This window comes from Cryptomeria japonica, chromosome 6, assembly GCF_030272615.1.
Source record: "Cryptomeria japonica chromosome 6, Sugi_1.0, whole genome shotgun sequence".
Lineage (NCBI taxonomy): Eukaryota > Viridiplantae > Streptophyta > Pinopsida > Cupressales > Cupressaceae > Cryptomeria > Cryptomeria japonica.
Window position 1 is genome coordinate 537,612,884 of NC_081410.1, and position 14,845 is coordinate 537,627,728.

Sequence of the window (14,845 nt, forward strand, 5' to 3'; positions counted from 1 at the left end):
CACCCTGAACTAATTGATTGGGAAAATGAAGGACATATTGCCATTGATACCTTTCCGAATGACCACGCCATATCTGTATATCTTAATGCAATTGAACCTGCAACAATTCTCACCCGGAATTTCAGTAATGCATCTTCTAGTCAAGTGGGTGCCAAATCTCCTAGTCGCAAAAAGGAAAGTATAGAAAATAATATCGGGTCTAATGTTGAAAACCATTTCTTGGCAACATTAGATCAGGAAAAAGTAAAAATAAAGGACCCATCTAACAATGAAAACCTCCTCAAGGAACCGGAAGATGGGAGATTTGACACATTACCTGCACACTATCAAGAAAGGTCATCAATTTTGATTGAACCAACAGAGATAGTTAACATTGGGACAACAGAGCAACCAAAGATCCTACATCCAACCACTTCTCTATCAAAAGAAGAAATGCAATAATATATAAAATTATTCAAATGACGGCAAATTAATTTTGCTTGGTCATATGCAGACATGTCAAGGTTGGATCCAGAGCTTATTATGCATCACTTAAATGTCAATCGAGGAGCCAAACTAGTCAAACAGAAGTTAAGGAAAATGTATCCACATATCGCTCTCCTGGTCAAAGCAGAACTAAAGAAATTATTGGATGTAGGATTCATTAGATCTGTAGCTTATCCTCAATGGGTATCCAACATCGTTCTTATTTCAAAACAAGATAAAAGCATCAGAATATGCACAGACTTCAGAGATCTTAATAATGCATGTCCAAAGGATGACTTTCCTTTGCCTAACATTGACATCATTGTGGATTTAACTATTGGACACTCCATGTTCTCTCTAATAGATGGTTTCTCCGGATATAATCAGATTAACATAACACCTGAAGATCAAGAAAAGGTAGCTTTCACATGCCCATGGGGTACTTTCTGCTAGATCGTCATACCTTTTGGACTAAAGAATGTAGGTGCTACATATCAGAGAGCTATGACAATGATATTCCATGACATGATGCATACATTCATGGAAGACTTTGTGGATAACATCTTTGAAAAATCATACAACAGAGAAGACCATATACGAATACTCAAAAATATCTTTGATGGGTTAGAACAGTATAAGCTACGACTCAATCCTAAGAAATGTGCCTTTGGTGTCACTTTAGGCAAGCTATTGGGATACACTGTTTCAGCTAGAGGTATCGAAGTAGATCCAGCTAAGGTCAAATAAATCATGGAGATGACATCTCCTAAGAATATAAGTCAACTCAAATCACTCCAAGGAAGACTCGAGTCAATCAAAAGATTTGTTGCTCAACTGGCAGATACATATCAACCATTTACTCATCTATTGCACAAAAATGTTCATTTCAAGTAGGACCATGAATGTGAGGATGCATTCAACAAGATCAAGGCCTATCTCATGCAACCACCTATCCTAATGTCACCAATTCTAGGAAAGTCATTATTACTCTATGTATCAACCACTGAAGTATCATTAGGAGTTTTGCTTGCACAAAAGGATAATGAAGGAAAAGAACGAGCCATCTACTACATTAGCGAAACATTAGTGGGATACGATCTCAACTATTCCCCAATAGAAAAAGCATGCTTGGTGGTAGTTTTTGCTTCTCAAAAATTAAGACACTATCTACTATCTCACTCCATCAAGTTGATAGCTAAAATCGATCCATTAAAATATTTACTCAGCAAGGCAACATTAATAGGACGACTAGCAAAATGGATCATGATCCTGAGTGAGTTTGATATTGAGTATGTTGAAAGAAAAGCTATAAAAGGACAAGTCATTGTAGATAAACTAGCCGAGGCATCGCTTCAAGATAATCATCCTTTGTAGATTGAATTTCTCGATGCTGATATCCTAACGGTCACAACAAAAACATGGCAATTATACTTTGATGGTTCATATACATAGCATGGATCGGGAGCAGGTATTCTATTCATCACATGACAAGGTCATACAATTCCAAAAGCATACAAATTAAGCTTTCCATGCACCAACAATGCAATAGAATATGAAGCTTTGGTTACAAGCATAAAAATGGCTATAGAATGGAAAATTACACTTTGCAGACTCTCAGCTCGTCATCAATCAAATCAAAAACGATTATCAAACAATGGACAAAAATTTGATGCCTTATAAAAAGATGGTTGATGATATTAAGAAATACTTTGTAGAAATAACTTTTCAGCAGATTCCAAGGAATGACAACAAAGCATCAGATGCCATGGCTACACTTTCTTCTCTCCTTCAAACACAAGAAAATCAACAGTGTTATGAATTCCTGATAGAAGAGTTGTTTTACCCTGCTCATAATTGTCCTGATTCCTAAACTATCTATCACCTTGTTGGGCATGATTCCTCCCGCTATGGCCAAACTTATACATACCTGAAAGATAACACCCTACCTCCTGATTTATCAAAGAACCAAAACAGAAACTTTATTCGCCAATCCTCCCATTATACTCTCATCGCGGATATCCTATTTAAACAAGGTCTAGACGGTACTCTTTTAAGATATCTCGAACAAGAATAATCTGAGAAGGCCTTACGTGAGGTCCATAATGACATTTGTGGCACTCATTCAAGTGGTCTTACCCTTTTGAAAAAACTCATACGCTTGGGCTATTATTGGCCAACTATGGAATGAGATTCTTTTCAGATAGCTAGAACATGAAAACAATGTCATATCCATGGGAATTTGATTCATGCACCAACACAAGAACTTTATTCTTTGGCAACATCTTGGCCTTTTTGTCAATGGGGTCTTGATCTAGTAGGAAAGATAAATCCTTCTTCATCTAATGGTCACAAATTCATCCTTGTCGCTACAAAATATTTTACAAAATGGATTGAGGCAGTACCTCTCACAAATATCAAAGGAAAACAAATTGTTGCATTTATCTTGAACTACATCATCTGTCGCTATGGAATACCCATGACCATTATCATTGATAATGGGCAATCATTCAAGAATCGGGATGTACAAGAGCAATGTGAGAAATTCAAGATCCAACACAGATTTTCCACACCCTACTATCCACAAGGGAATGGGCAAGCAGAAACATCAAACAAAACTATTTTGAAAATCCTTAAAAAGATAGTGAATGATGCTGGAAGAGATTGGCATATTCAATTGAACCCTGGTCTATGGGCCTACCGTACTAGTATCCGCACACCAACAGGTGCCACACCTTTCTCTCTTGTCTATGGATCATAAGCAATACTGCCAATAGAAGTAGAGATAACTTCTCTATGAGTATCATTAAAAGGTCTTATCCCAGATGAAGAATAACGAGTATCTAGATTGCTAGAGTTAGAATTAATCCATGAACGAAGACAAAATGCCTTTGATCATTTAAAGGTATATCAACAAAGAATGTGCCGAAGTTATAATCACAGGGTCAAACCATGAGTCTTTCAAGTTGGAGAATTAGTACTAAAGGAAAATCCACACAACCAGGCAGATCAAGAAAAGAAAGGAAAGTTTGAACCAAACTGGTTAGGTCTGTTTGTGGTCACAACAATATTTGGATCACGAGCATATTAGCTATAAACACAGGATGAAGATCAGCTCGACAAACCCATCAATAGCATGCATCTGAAGAAGTTTTATGTCTAAAAAAGCAAAAAAATAAAAATTAGTGAAAAAGCAGAAAAATCCAAAAAAATTGAAAAAAATAGAAAATCCAAAAAAACTGAAAAAACAGAAAATACAAAAAAAAAGTGAAAAAGAAGAAAAAAAAAAAAAAAAAATCAAATATGAGAAAAAGTGCAATAAAAATAGATGGTGAAAACCTGGCAAACAGGTGCTATTTGTCTGCTAGCTCTTCCATGTATTAGTTCATGCATCCTTCTGCTTGCATTCACTCGGCGTTGTTCATATCCATAATAAAGCCTTGTACATACGCAGGCATCCCGGGTGGCTTCTTGCCACGGTTTGGATCATTGGGTATATCTTAATGAATTTGTTTCTAGTCTTGGAGCAAAATTCTGAACCTAGCTGGGGGCAAAATTTTTTTGACCATTTTGAGGTTAATCAAACAAGTAGAACAATAGTTAAACAACCCTTATCAAGCAAAAACTAAGACACATCCAACATTGAACACGAGATCAAATTATCAACCATAAAACTATCACAAAGTCAATCTAAGCACATTTACACACTTTTCAATGGATGATATCTTTTGGATAATGATTTTAGCATGCTTGTTCAACTTTTCTATCTTGATTTTCTCTATCATGATTTCTGAGTAACTCCAAGATGTCTCTAACTAGAGGAACAAGGAAGAAACATGATATTTTTGTTGTCTGTTGTTTGTAAATTAATCATTAATATATGTAAATTTCTCTCAGGACATGATCATCGGAGTATCATCGAAGACATTTCCGATTTGTGTATTGAAATGATTAATATTGCATGTTTTACGCAAGCAACACTCAAGTCATCTTGGTTCAATTACACCTCGATGCTTGTGCTAACTTGCCATATCAAAATCCAAGAAAGTCGTGCTCAGGTCATCATGGTTTAATTATACCAATTATGTTTGCACTCACTTCCCACATTTAAAAAGCTCAATGATGACAAAACGCAATAAACCAATGACTGGTCCGATCGTAGCTTTGCATTTAGCTTGGATTTCATTCTTGCATGGGATCCCGCATGCTCATTTTATCCAAGGTTAAATCTATCACAGGAATCATTAAGGTATCATTATAAAAGTATACACAATCAGAATGATGACTCATCTCTCTCCAGATATTATCGACCCAACGAAAATCTTATACACCCGTACCAACAAAACCAACATCAGCATATCTAAATCTTCTTGCAACTTGATATTAACAAATTGTCCGTTCTTTACCCAATCAACCTTACCAATTCTATTATTCGATCAGATATAATCTATCATATTATGTCTTAAACAGGATGTATCTTTCCTGAAACCAGATGTTCTAATCATTTCTTATACAGGATATATCGTTCCTGAAAATAGACGCTTTGATCATCTTTGTCTTATACAGGAGGTGTCATTCCTGAAACCAGACTAAATCTCAATCTTATCAATCTAATCAATCAATCTTTATCAATCATCACATCAAGAACCACATCACCATGATCGTAGAACTCACATTTTCATGAACCACAGTTGCAAACATCGAATCATTTCTTATCGGGATATCAATTTTGCAAAGATCCAAAAACTCCGAAGGTCAATTATCTCAATTGATATCCTGAGGGGGCATCATCATACCACAATTTATCAATCAATAGCTGGGGCATCCTATCGAACTAATATCATCATCAAAATGAGATTATTCTTTGAATCAACGTGTCATCACACCTCGCTTCAAAGAGGGGCAAAATGTATACACCTAAAAATGGTCTGAAGATATTTAATTAAATAAGCAATTATTTAGTTAATCCCCCTTCCTAATTTAATTGAATTCATTAGGCAATTTGATTAAATTCTCCCTTTCATCTACTTATTAATAAATCTAAGGATTTATTTAATAGGTTCATTTCAATAGTCCCCTCTGATTAATTAATTCAAATTAATTAATCCTCCCCCCACTTCTATCAATTCTTCTAATCCTCTAATTAATTAAAACAAATAAATTTATGAGTTGTTGAAAATTAATTTCCTATTATTTGAATTTTTAAATTCAAATTACCCACATGCCTCCTAACTTCTAACCACCTAACTTAACCATCCATCTAACCTAACCCATTCCAACTAACCTGGGGTTTAACTAACCCTATCCTATCTTGCACATTCTAACCTCCTTATCCTAACCTCCTATGGTGTGGATATTTTCTTCTTGAGACACATGGCACTTTGGCCACATGTCTCCTCTCTTGGACACTTGCCCTTTTATGAGAAAAGCTCCTTGACACTTGTCACCACAAAGATGACAAGTGTCTCTTCCTCCAACCTCTTCTCCAACCTCCTCCAATTTCACCCTTGATATCTTTAGACTCAATCTTGACCATTGATTCCTGCCACCTCACCCCTAGCCTTGGAAATCCTATAAATATCCCTCATTTTGGAGAAATAAGGATCCCATCTCATTATCAATTTAGGCATTGTTACTATAGGCATATCCATTCTAGCATATCATTTGAGTATTGTTATTATAGGCAACTGCATCTTAGATCTAGTTTAATTTGATCATTTTCTAGCATAATTGATGAATCATGTAGCTTAATCAATCTCTTTTCTAGATTAATTGCATCATCATCATAGCTTAATCATGCATATTATTAGCTTAATTAGTCTCTTGGATCAATCTAGCATAATCAATCTCATCTTTGCATATCATTATCATTTCAAATCCTTCATCTAGGTGTAGTCAAGTCACTGAGATTGCTTATCCATGCTCGCATCTCTTAGGAGGCAATAGGTCACTTTGCCATCGTTCACCTTTGTTTGCTTATTATTTGCTAACCATGCTTGTAATGATCTATTGAGTTTTTTATGTTGCAGCTACAGGTATCACACTTCACAGGCACGACACAACCAAATAAAAATCCTCTGCATTACTCTTACCATTCAGTGAAATAGATCCTTTACCTTTTACCATGTAGGGTGAGTTATTACAAAATCTTACCACACTGCCATCAAACTCTTCAAGGGATATGAGTTTGTTCTTATCACCGGTCATGTGATGTGAACAACCACTATCTATTATCGACTCATCACCAGAGTCAAACTGAGATACCAAAGCCTTTTCATTAGTCAGATCTTCCTTCACAACAACAAAGACAATCTCCTCATTGTCATCATCTTCAGATTCCTCGTCTGTCACACCTTCATCAACTGCAACATAGCATTGATTCTTCTATTTTCCTTTATATTTCCTAAACTTCTCCTTACTATCACTGTTAGGGCAATTTGCAGCAATATGTCCAATCTCAATGCAAGAGAAACACTTAAGAGGTAGTTTACCTTTATATTTACCAGTGCCTCTTGGAAGTCTCTTAGCCAGAAGAGCTTCAAACTCCATCAAATGGTATTCATCATCATTTTCTCCTTTGCTATCGCCATGACTAGATCTGGAATCATAATTGTGACATGCATCTTTCCCTTTTCTCATAGGTGTACCGGTTACAAATGCTTTAAAAGTTGATTCAAATGTCTTAGAAATGTTGTTATTAAAACTATTTAATTCAAATGCAATCAGTTTACCAATAAGAGAATCAATAGTGACTTAATCACTACTTACTGACCTTAGCTCTTGAATAGCAAAAACCCTTATAGCATAGGCATGTAAAATGGTTCTTAACATCTTACTTACAACAGTGTTATCTTCAATCTTTCCTCCAACACTTTTAATACCACCAACAACCTCTTTAATCCTTTGTCCATACTGATCTATATTCTCTCCTTCAACCATTCTCATGTCATCAAATTTACCTTTAAGGCTCTCTTCCTTAGCTTTTTGAACATGTTTGTCACCACCATAGATTAGTTCACTTATCAGACAGTGCACTTACAATAGCTTCCAGTGCTTGATTGTTTTCCTGTTGCTCCTTAAGTTGATCTAGAGTTAGAGGACTAGTAGGGGATACATATTTAGTAGTAACATGTTGTCAAAACTAAGAACCCATACCTTTGATATAAATATTCATTCTGTCTTTCCATATAGTGTAGTTGTCCTTAGTAAAATTCAGACCCTCCTTCTTCATCATTTTCCTCCCAATCTTATCCTCAAGCGGTTAAACTTCTACACATAGATGACCAATGCTCTGATACCAATTGTTATTTATGAGGAATCAGTTATTATTGAGAGGGGAGGTGAATAAATAATAATAATAAATTTAAAACTTTAACAACCACCAAACACTTATTTCAAACAACTCATAAACAATACCGATAACAGCTGAAATCATACTACTAATCAGATTCATCAAACTGCTCATTTAAGTGTTCATCAACATGCATGCAATAGAAATATATCATCTCAACACATAATAAATCAAGCAACACACGAACACCATTATTTTCACATGGAAACCAAAATGGGAAAAACCACAGTGGGAATTGGTACCCACAAGATTTTTGCACTCTTTCAGAATGAGTCATGTTAGGAGCCTAGCTCGGTTAGGAGCAGACCCTATTAGGAGTCCCTCGATTAAGGGATTTACCTTAGCCTTGTTAGGATCTTTACTCTGTTAGGACTAACCTTTTGAAAGGATTTAGAACCCAAGCTAATGAGTCACTCGGCGAAGGGATTTATACAATCAAGCCTGTCAGGACCTACCTGGTAAAGGGATTTTGAGTCTGCTGCAACTGTTAGGGAATGACAGATGAATTAACTGAAAACAACACTCTTGCTTGTACAAATCCTTTTCTATTCCAATATGCTTCTCTCTTGCAGACACACACATTGGTTCTGTAACACACTCTTCTCTTGATCATCGATGTAGTAAATCAACAAAGACTTACCCTAAATAGACTTTACAATTTAGTCGATTACAAAACCCTAAGATTTACTTCATAGATCATCATATATCTTTACAACTCATTACAGATCATCATATGGATCATTACAATCAATTACAAATCAATTACAATAGTTGAATGATCACCGCACCTCGATCCGATACACTTTCAAACCCTTAGCTCATTCTACTAAGTACTTCACATATTCCCAAGAAATTTGCTCTATGATCATGCCAAAACATCATTCAAACACTTCACATGGTTTCAACCACATCACCACCAACTTACAAATATAATGAAATACATCGCCAAATTCAAAATCATTATCAGTTATAAGATTTGAATACCAGTTCTTAAACCCTATTAAAACCCTACAGAAAAAAATTCAGTCATTTACAAACATGACTTTCGGTAGCCAAAACATGATGTGGTTCTGATCATAATCTCATTACAATGTTACCAACACATATTCCAAACTGCAACACCAAATTATTCATCAATCTCAAGATCTAATTACTTAAGCATAACACAGTTTCACATTTACCGGTTAAAGTCCTATCTGTCAGTTAATTGTAAAATCCATTCCATAGCTTTCTGGTCAATCATAGACAACTTAGATAACATGATAAAACAATATAACCATAGTTTCCATCAGTGACAACACAAATTGATCATCAGGTCATTAAACAACATCTCAACTATATCATCACCAAGAGTCCTTATATCGGTTCATCAATATCATCAAGAGTTATGCCGAAATGCCAACATTGATAACTTTCAATCCTAGCCCTTCTTGAAATTGCTCAATCTCAACCATCCGTTTCTCTATTTTCCCTATAAATAGAGCCCATTTCTTCTTCAAAATCATCCAAGTCTTCATGCATCTAATTTATAGTCTCATTTCATCAAGCATTTTTAGCCTCTCTTTGATAATAACAATTAGATCATTTAGTAGCATCATATCTTAGATTTATCATGTTAGCTTCATTTCCATGCTAGCTTAATATCATTTTCATTTTAGTTTAGCTTCATATCAATATCTTGCACCATATCATTATCTAGTTTCATATCAAAATCATTCATTAGGATCTTAGTTGCATCCATTTTGATCCTAAAATCATTTAAATCTCATTCTCTAGGTTGTTATTCAAGAGATCAAGTGCTCCTCCAAGTGAGGGCCTCCTTGAATCTCGAGGATCTTTAGATATATAGGAGCATGGAACAATTTTAAAGAGTTTAAATTCACTAACTTGTTTGGTTTATTTCTAACCTCTAATGCTATGTTCCATGTGTGTGATTCAGATGTTTTTCCCTTTTCCAGGTTGAAGACCACATTTCTGGCATACATTTTTGGCACCCACCGTGGGGCTGGACCCCTGAAATTATAACATTTCTATTTTTTTTTCTGTAGGATTCACACCTACAGTTTTCAAACATAGATTGGCACATACAACCTCTATTTTCGCGCATCTGACAGATATTTTGGCGCATACAACCTCTCTTATCATGCATTTGATAGATATTTATGTGCATTAAACGAATATTTTCCATGCATTCGACAAATCTTCTAGCGCATTTAACTCTTCTTTAGGCACATCTAACAGATCTTCTAGCGCATTTAACTCTTCTTGTAGTGCATATGACATCTTTTCTTGCGCATTTAACTTTTCTTGTAGCACATTTGACTGATGTTTTTGCTCATACAACTATTATTTTAGCACATATGGTCTATGTTTTTGCGCATATAAAAAAGAAACAACAATTTGGAACCAAGATTTGAAAATCAGGCTTGTGGAAGCCCACCCAAGGTTTTGGATTTTCACTAACTTCTTTCTTTGCATGTTTCTAACAGTTTCTTGTAGATTTGGAGGAGTTAAGTTAGGATTTAGTGATTTATTTTTAAGTTTTTTTAAAAAAATTCTAGTTAAAAGGAACTCCTATTTTCTTTTTGGGTAAAAAGAACTTCATTTTTCAATTTGGTTTTCTAAAAAAGTACCTCACTTGTTTTTAGGCTCTAAAAAGAATCAAATTTGCAAAGTAAAAAGAACAAATCAAACATTTACTTTCTTGCAAAGTTAGGATTCACACCTCAAATTTTGGGCTCTAAAAAGAACAACAATCTTTCATTTTCTTACAAAGTTAAAAGCACCAATCAATCTTTTTTTTTTTGCAAGTAAAAAATAACAATCTATTTGTCCATTCTTACAAAGCAAGTCACTTTCAAGCAAAGTGTGTTTTTATTTCGTTGACCAGGATTTCCATTTTCCTAGTTAAAAAGTCAATTGCTATGAAAGATTAAAAAGAACACCATGCTTGTTGAATAGAGGATACAAAATAATTACTTTGAAAGGATAAAAAGAATGCTTGAATTTCATGTCCCGAAAGTGGTAGGCATATGCTCTCCCCTTAATTGTGTGATCAAAAAGGAAAACCCACTCTTTTATGCTTTCTTTTACTTCAAGCATTTTACATCCTTTAGAGGGCCTGCCTCCTCGAAGCCTTGAGGGGGCCAGTGAGAAGGGTATGACCCAAGTGAGTATAGTTAAAGCCAAGTAATTTAACTCACTATAATCAGATCGCCTTTTAAGATGAAAATCTCAGGGGATGGAGCATATTTGAGTTATCTCATATCGAGCACTTTGTAGGGCCTCGAGGTCTCAATCATGCTTGTGTGACTACATCTTGTTAGATACTTTGTTGGGATAAAGGCCTCAATTGCCCTTGCACAAATTCAAAGGATATCTTCAAACGAAATCCTTATTAAGAACCATAGAAGTAGAAACTTGGAGTCAATTCAGTTGTCATACATTGGCAATATCGTAGTGGAAGGGTGGGGAAGAATCCGCCCCCAAGATCACTCACCATATATCTCCCAAGATAACTACCCAATTGTGAAGCAATTCACTTTGGGTTAATTTCTAGAAAAAGGTAAAATAATGGACACCCTCTAGGGGGTGACAAGGTTGTTTAAGCTGACAGAGTATCAAGACTTGTGGGCTATGATATTGTTGATGACCCTTGAATAAAGTGTCTATCCGATGTTTCTTTTATTGTAAATGAAACCAGTGATAACATCAAGGATTTGAAAACATCCTCACAAGAACATACACTCAATGTTTAGCATAGGGATGGCCATTGTTTTCATGTGTGCTATGTCTTCTTGTCATGAACATTGAAACATCTTGCAAGTTACAAATCAACCAATACAACAATCAGTTTCAAAAACAAAGAGCACAGAGTAACCTTAGAGAAAAGATAATTTCCAAATCCAACTAAGCATCCTTAGAAGGGGTATCAAATCTTCAACTATCTCAAAAGATAAGATTTCATCCAATGAGATAAAGGAGTATCAAATAGAGTGATCAAAGGTTCCATCATCCAACAAATCTTATCAAAATAGTACCAGGTTAGGTTCTCAAGTTGCCAAATTAATTTTCTACATCGTGAAACTTGATTCATACCATTTGACACACTTTGTCGTGGGAGAGAATCAAACTAAACCTCTACTTGACGAGTAGGCTTGAGTATCCAAAAAAATGTATCCATATCAACCATAAACATTGATCATTTTGTATGACCACCCCCTGTATTTTGAGAAGAAGAAGTCTTCGTCAAAAGACTAAGTTGAAGAAGAGACAACCTAGTCCTAAGGCACTTATCAAGAGGAGTAAATTTCTCTAGATCAACCATCAACTATTTAAATCACATCGCATTTTCTTGCGTCATATGCAATTATATCTCCAAGGAAAATCTAGCGAGTTTGACAAGGAACCTTTGAGAAGTAGAGCTTAGATTCAAAAAGAAGCATTCAATCAATGCCTTAACAGTGGGGGAAGGATCAATCCCACTTTGCTTCCAAGGAACTTCATCACCTATCAAGAAGATCAGACTGAACCACCAACCCCACCAAGAACCTCATTAGAAGAGGAGGAATTCACTACTATAGAAATCTATTGATACCCGTTGTCACTCAATCTCAGAAAAGCAAAGGAAAGGATCCACAACCAGAATCAAGTACGAGTCAAATGGGGTCCAATACTTTTAATACAAACATGGAAGAAGAAGAGATCACCGAGGAGCTTGTCCAACAATGTCAAGAGAATGCCACTTTCCAAAAACTCATGGAAAGGCTTATAAACGTAGATAAACAAAAATATCTTCTCATGTTAACTAGTAAAGGAGACAAGATTCTTGAAGATTTTGACATAGGAAGTTTAAGGAATACTGATTAAAGAATCTCACAAACAAGGGAAAGGACATACACATTTAGTTAGAATCAAGAACATTTGAGAGGAGAGGACACACATGATCAAGGCAACACTCGCAACTAAGATGGTACCCATAATTATGACAATGTTAGCGAATAAGGAGATGCCCGTCATCAAAGGTCCAATGAAGAAAATGTTCCTGTAGCTAACATTATGCAACAAATTCAAGAACTCCAATGACAAATGCAAGATATGCAACAAGTTTGTACAATGTGGTATTCTTTGGAGGACATTTGTCCTTACCCTTTTGACAGGAGGCTAAACATGATACCTTTTCCACCAAATTTGAATATACCAAAGTATGATAAATACAATGGTAAGAGTGATCCCTGTGATTATGTCAGGGAATTTTGTACTATGAAGTTGGAGTTTTCTCATAATTATACAAACATGATGAGGCTATTCCCATGAATTTTGGGAGGAAAAACAATGGAGTAGTTGTCAAAACTCACACCTCCCATCAGATCACTAGATGCATTGGTGAATAAATTTATTACACAATACTCCTACAATATCCAACATGAGATCACTATGATTGACATATGCAACACGAAGCAAAAGAAAAATGAAACATTCATGGTGTTCTTACAATAATGGAGACATATGGTCTCAAGGTACCCACACGATGTACCTGAAAAGGAAACAACGGAGATCTTCATAGACAATTTAAATAGTGAAATGAGTTATCAACTCAAACTACAATGTCTACCTACTTTTGCAAAGCTCATAAAAAATAGCATCCAAGTAGAGGAAGCCTTCATCAAGAAAGGGAACTTTAAGTTCTCCAAGGAAGGTGTTAGTTCGTCAAGCATTAAAACCTATAACAATCAATACAATAACAACAACTTAGACAAGTCCAAGTTTTGGACTAGAAACAAAAATGTTGTTAATGATGGGGTAGTTGATGCCAACAATGTAAAGTGTAAGCAACTAGTGCTGACTTTATCAGGTAACACACCATCCAACAATGATAAAAGAAGTGCCAATCAAGGCACTAACAATTATCAACGCACTACCAACCAAGGAGTATTAACGTCAAACAATAACAACAACAACAACCAAGGAAACAACAACTACCGAGCCAACAATAACAACAATTAGGGGAGCAACAATAACCAAGGGGGCAATGCTAATACTCCTCCCCCACATCGAAGAACATATACACCATTGGGACAAACCCTATAATCTGCATTTTGAGAACTATTGGAAAACAATATCATCATATTGCTAGTCATAAGCAACTTTGAACCCCAAGGGAGGAGCATCAATGTCAAAAAACAACAAAGGAGCCCTTATCAATCACATATCGACATGCGACAATCAAGTAAATGGCATAAAGATCAAAGATAAACAAGAACATGCACCGATAAATGTGACAACAAGGACTCAAAGATATATCTTGAAGTGGAGCACATCTAAAGAAACAACTATCCCCAAGACTCATTATAACTTGGTCGACCAACTACAAAGGACACCCGCTCAGATATCAATACTAGAATCTCTCAAACTTTCACCAAAATATAAGGATATATTGGAGAAAGCTCTTGTAGAAACAACCGTTCCAAATGATCTGGATATCAATTAGTTCCAATCCATGGTGGCCCATATGACAGTGCCCCATAACTTATCCTTCTTAGAACATGATGACATCTCCTTGAGTCATCCGCACAACACCCCGCTCCATACTGAAGTCCTAGTCTACAAACATCGGGTGAAAAGGGTACTCATAGATGGAGGAGTTGGTCTCAATATATGTACCTTAAATCTTATCTGTGCATTGGGCTTCTCCGAGCAAGCTATTGACCCTAAAAAGAAGATCACTATCAAAGCTTATGATGATGAAGAAAGGTCATCCGAAGGAACAATGGTACTACCCATACAGGTAGGACCTGTACAACGAGACAAATTTTTCCAAGTCTTAGACATAGACTTGACATACAACATACTCTTGGGTCATCCTTGGATCCATGAAATGCAAGCGGTACCTTCCACATATCATCAATGTCTCAAGTTCCCCTACAATGGACAATAAATTTCAATATCAGTAGATACTAACCCATTTCAGTACTACAATGCTATGGGGGAACTCAAGATGTTTTGGTTCCACACAACAAGGAGGCCCAAGTT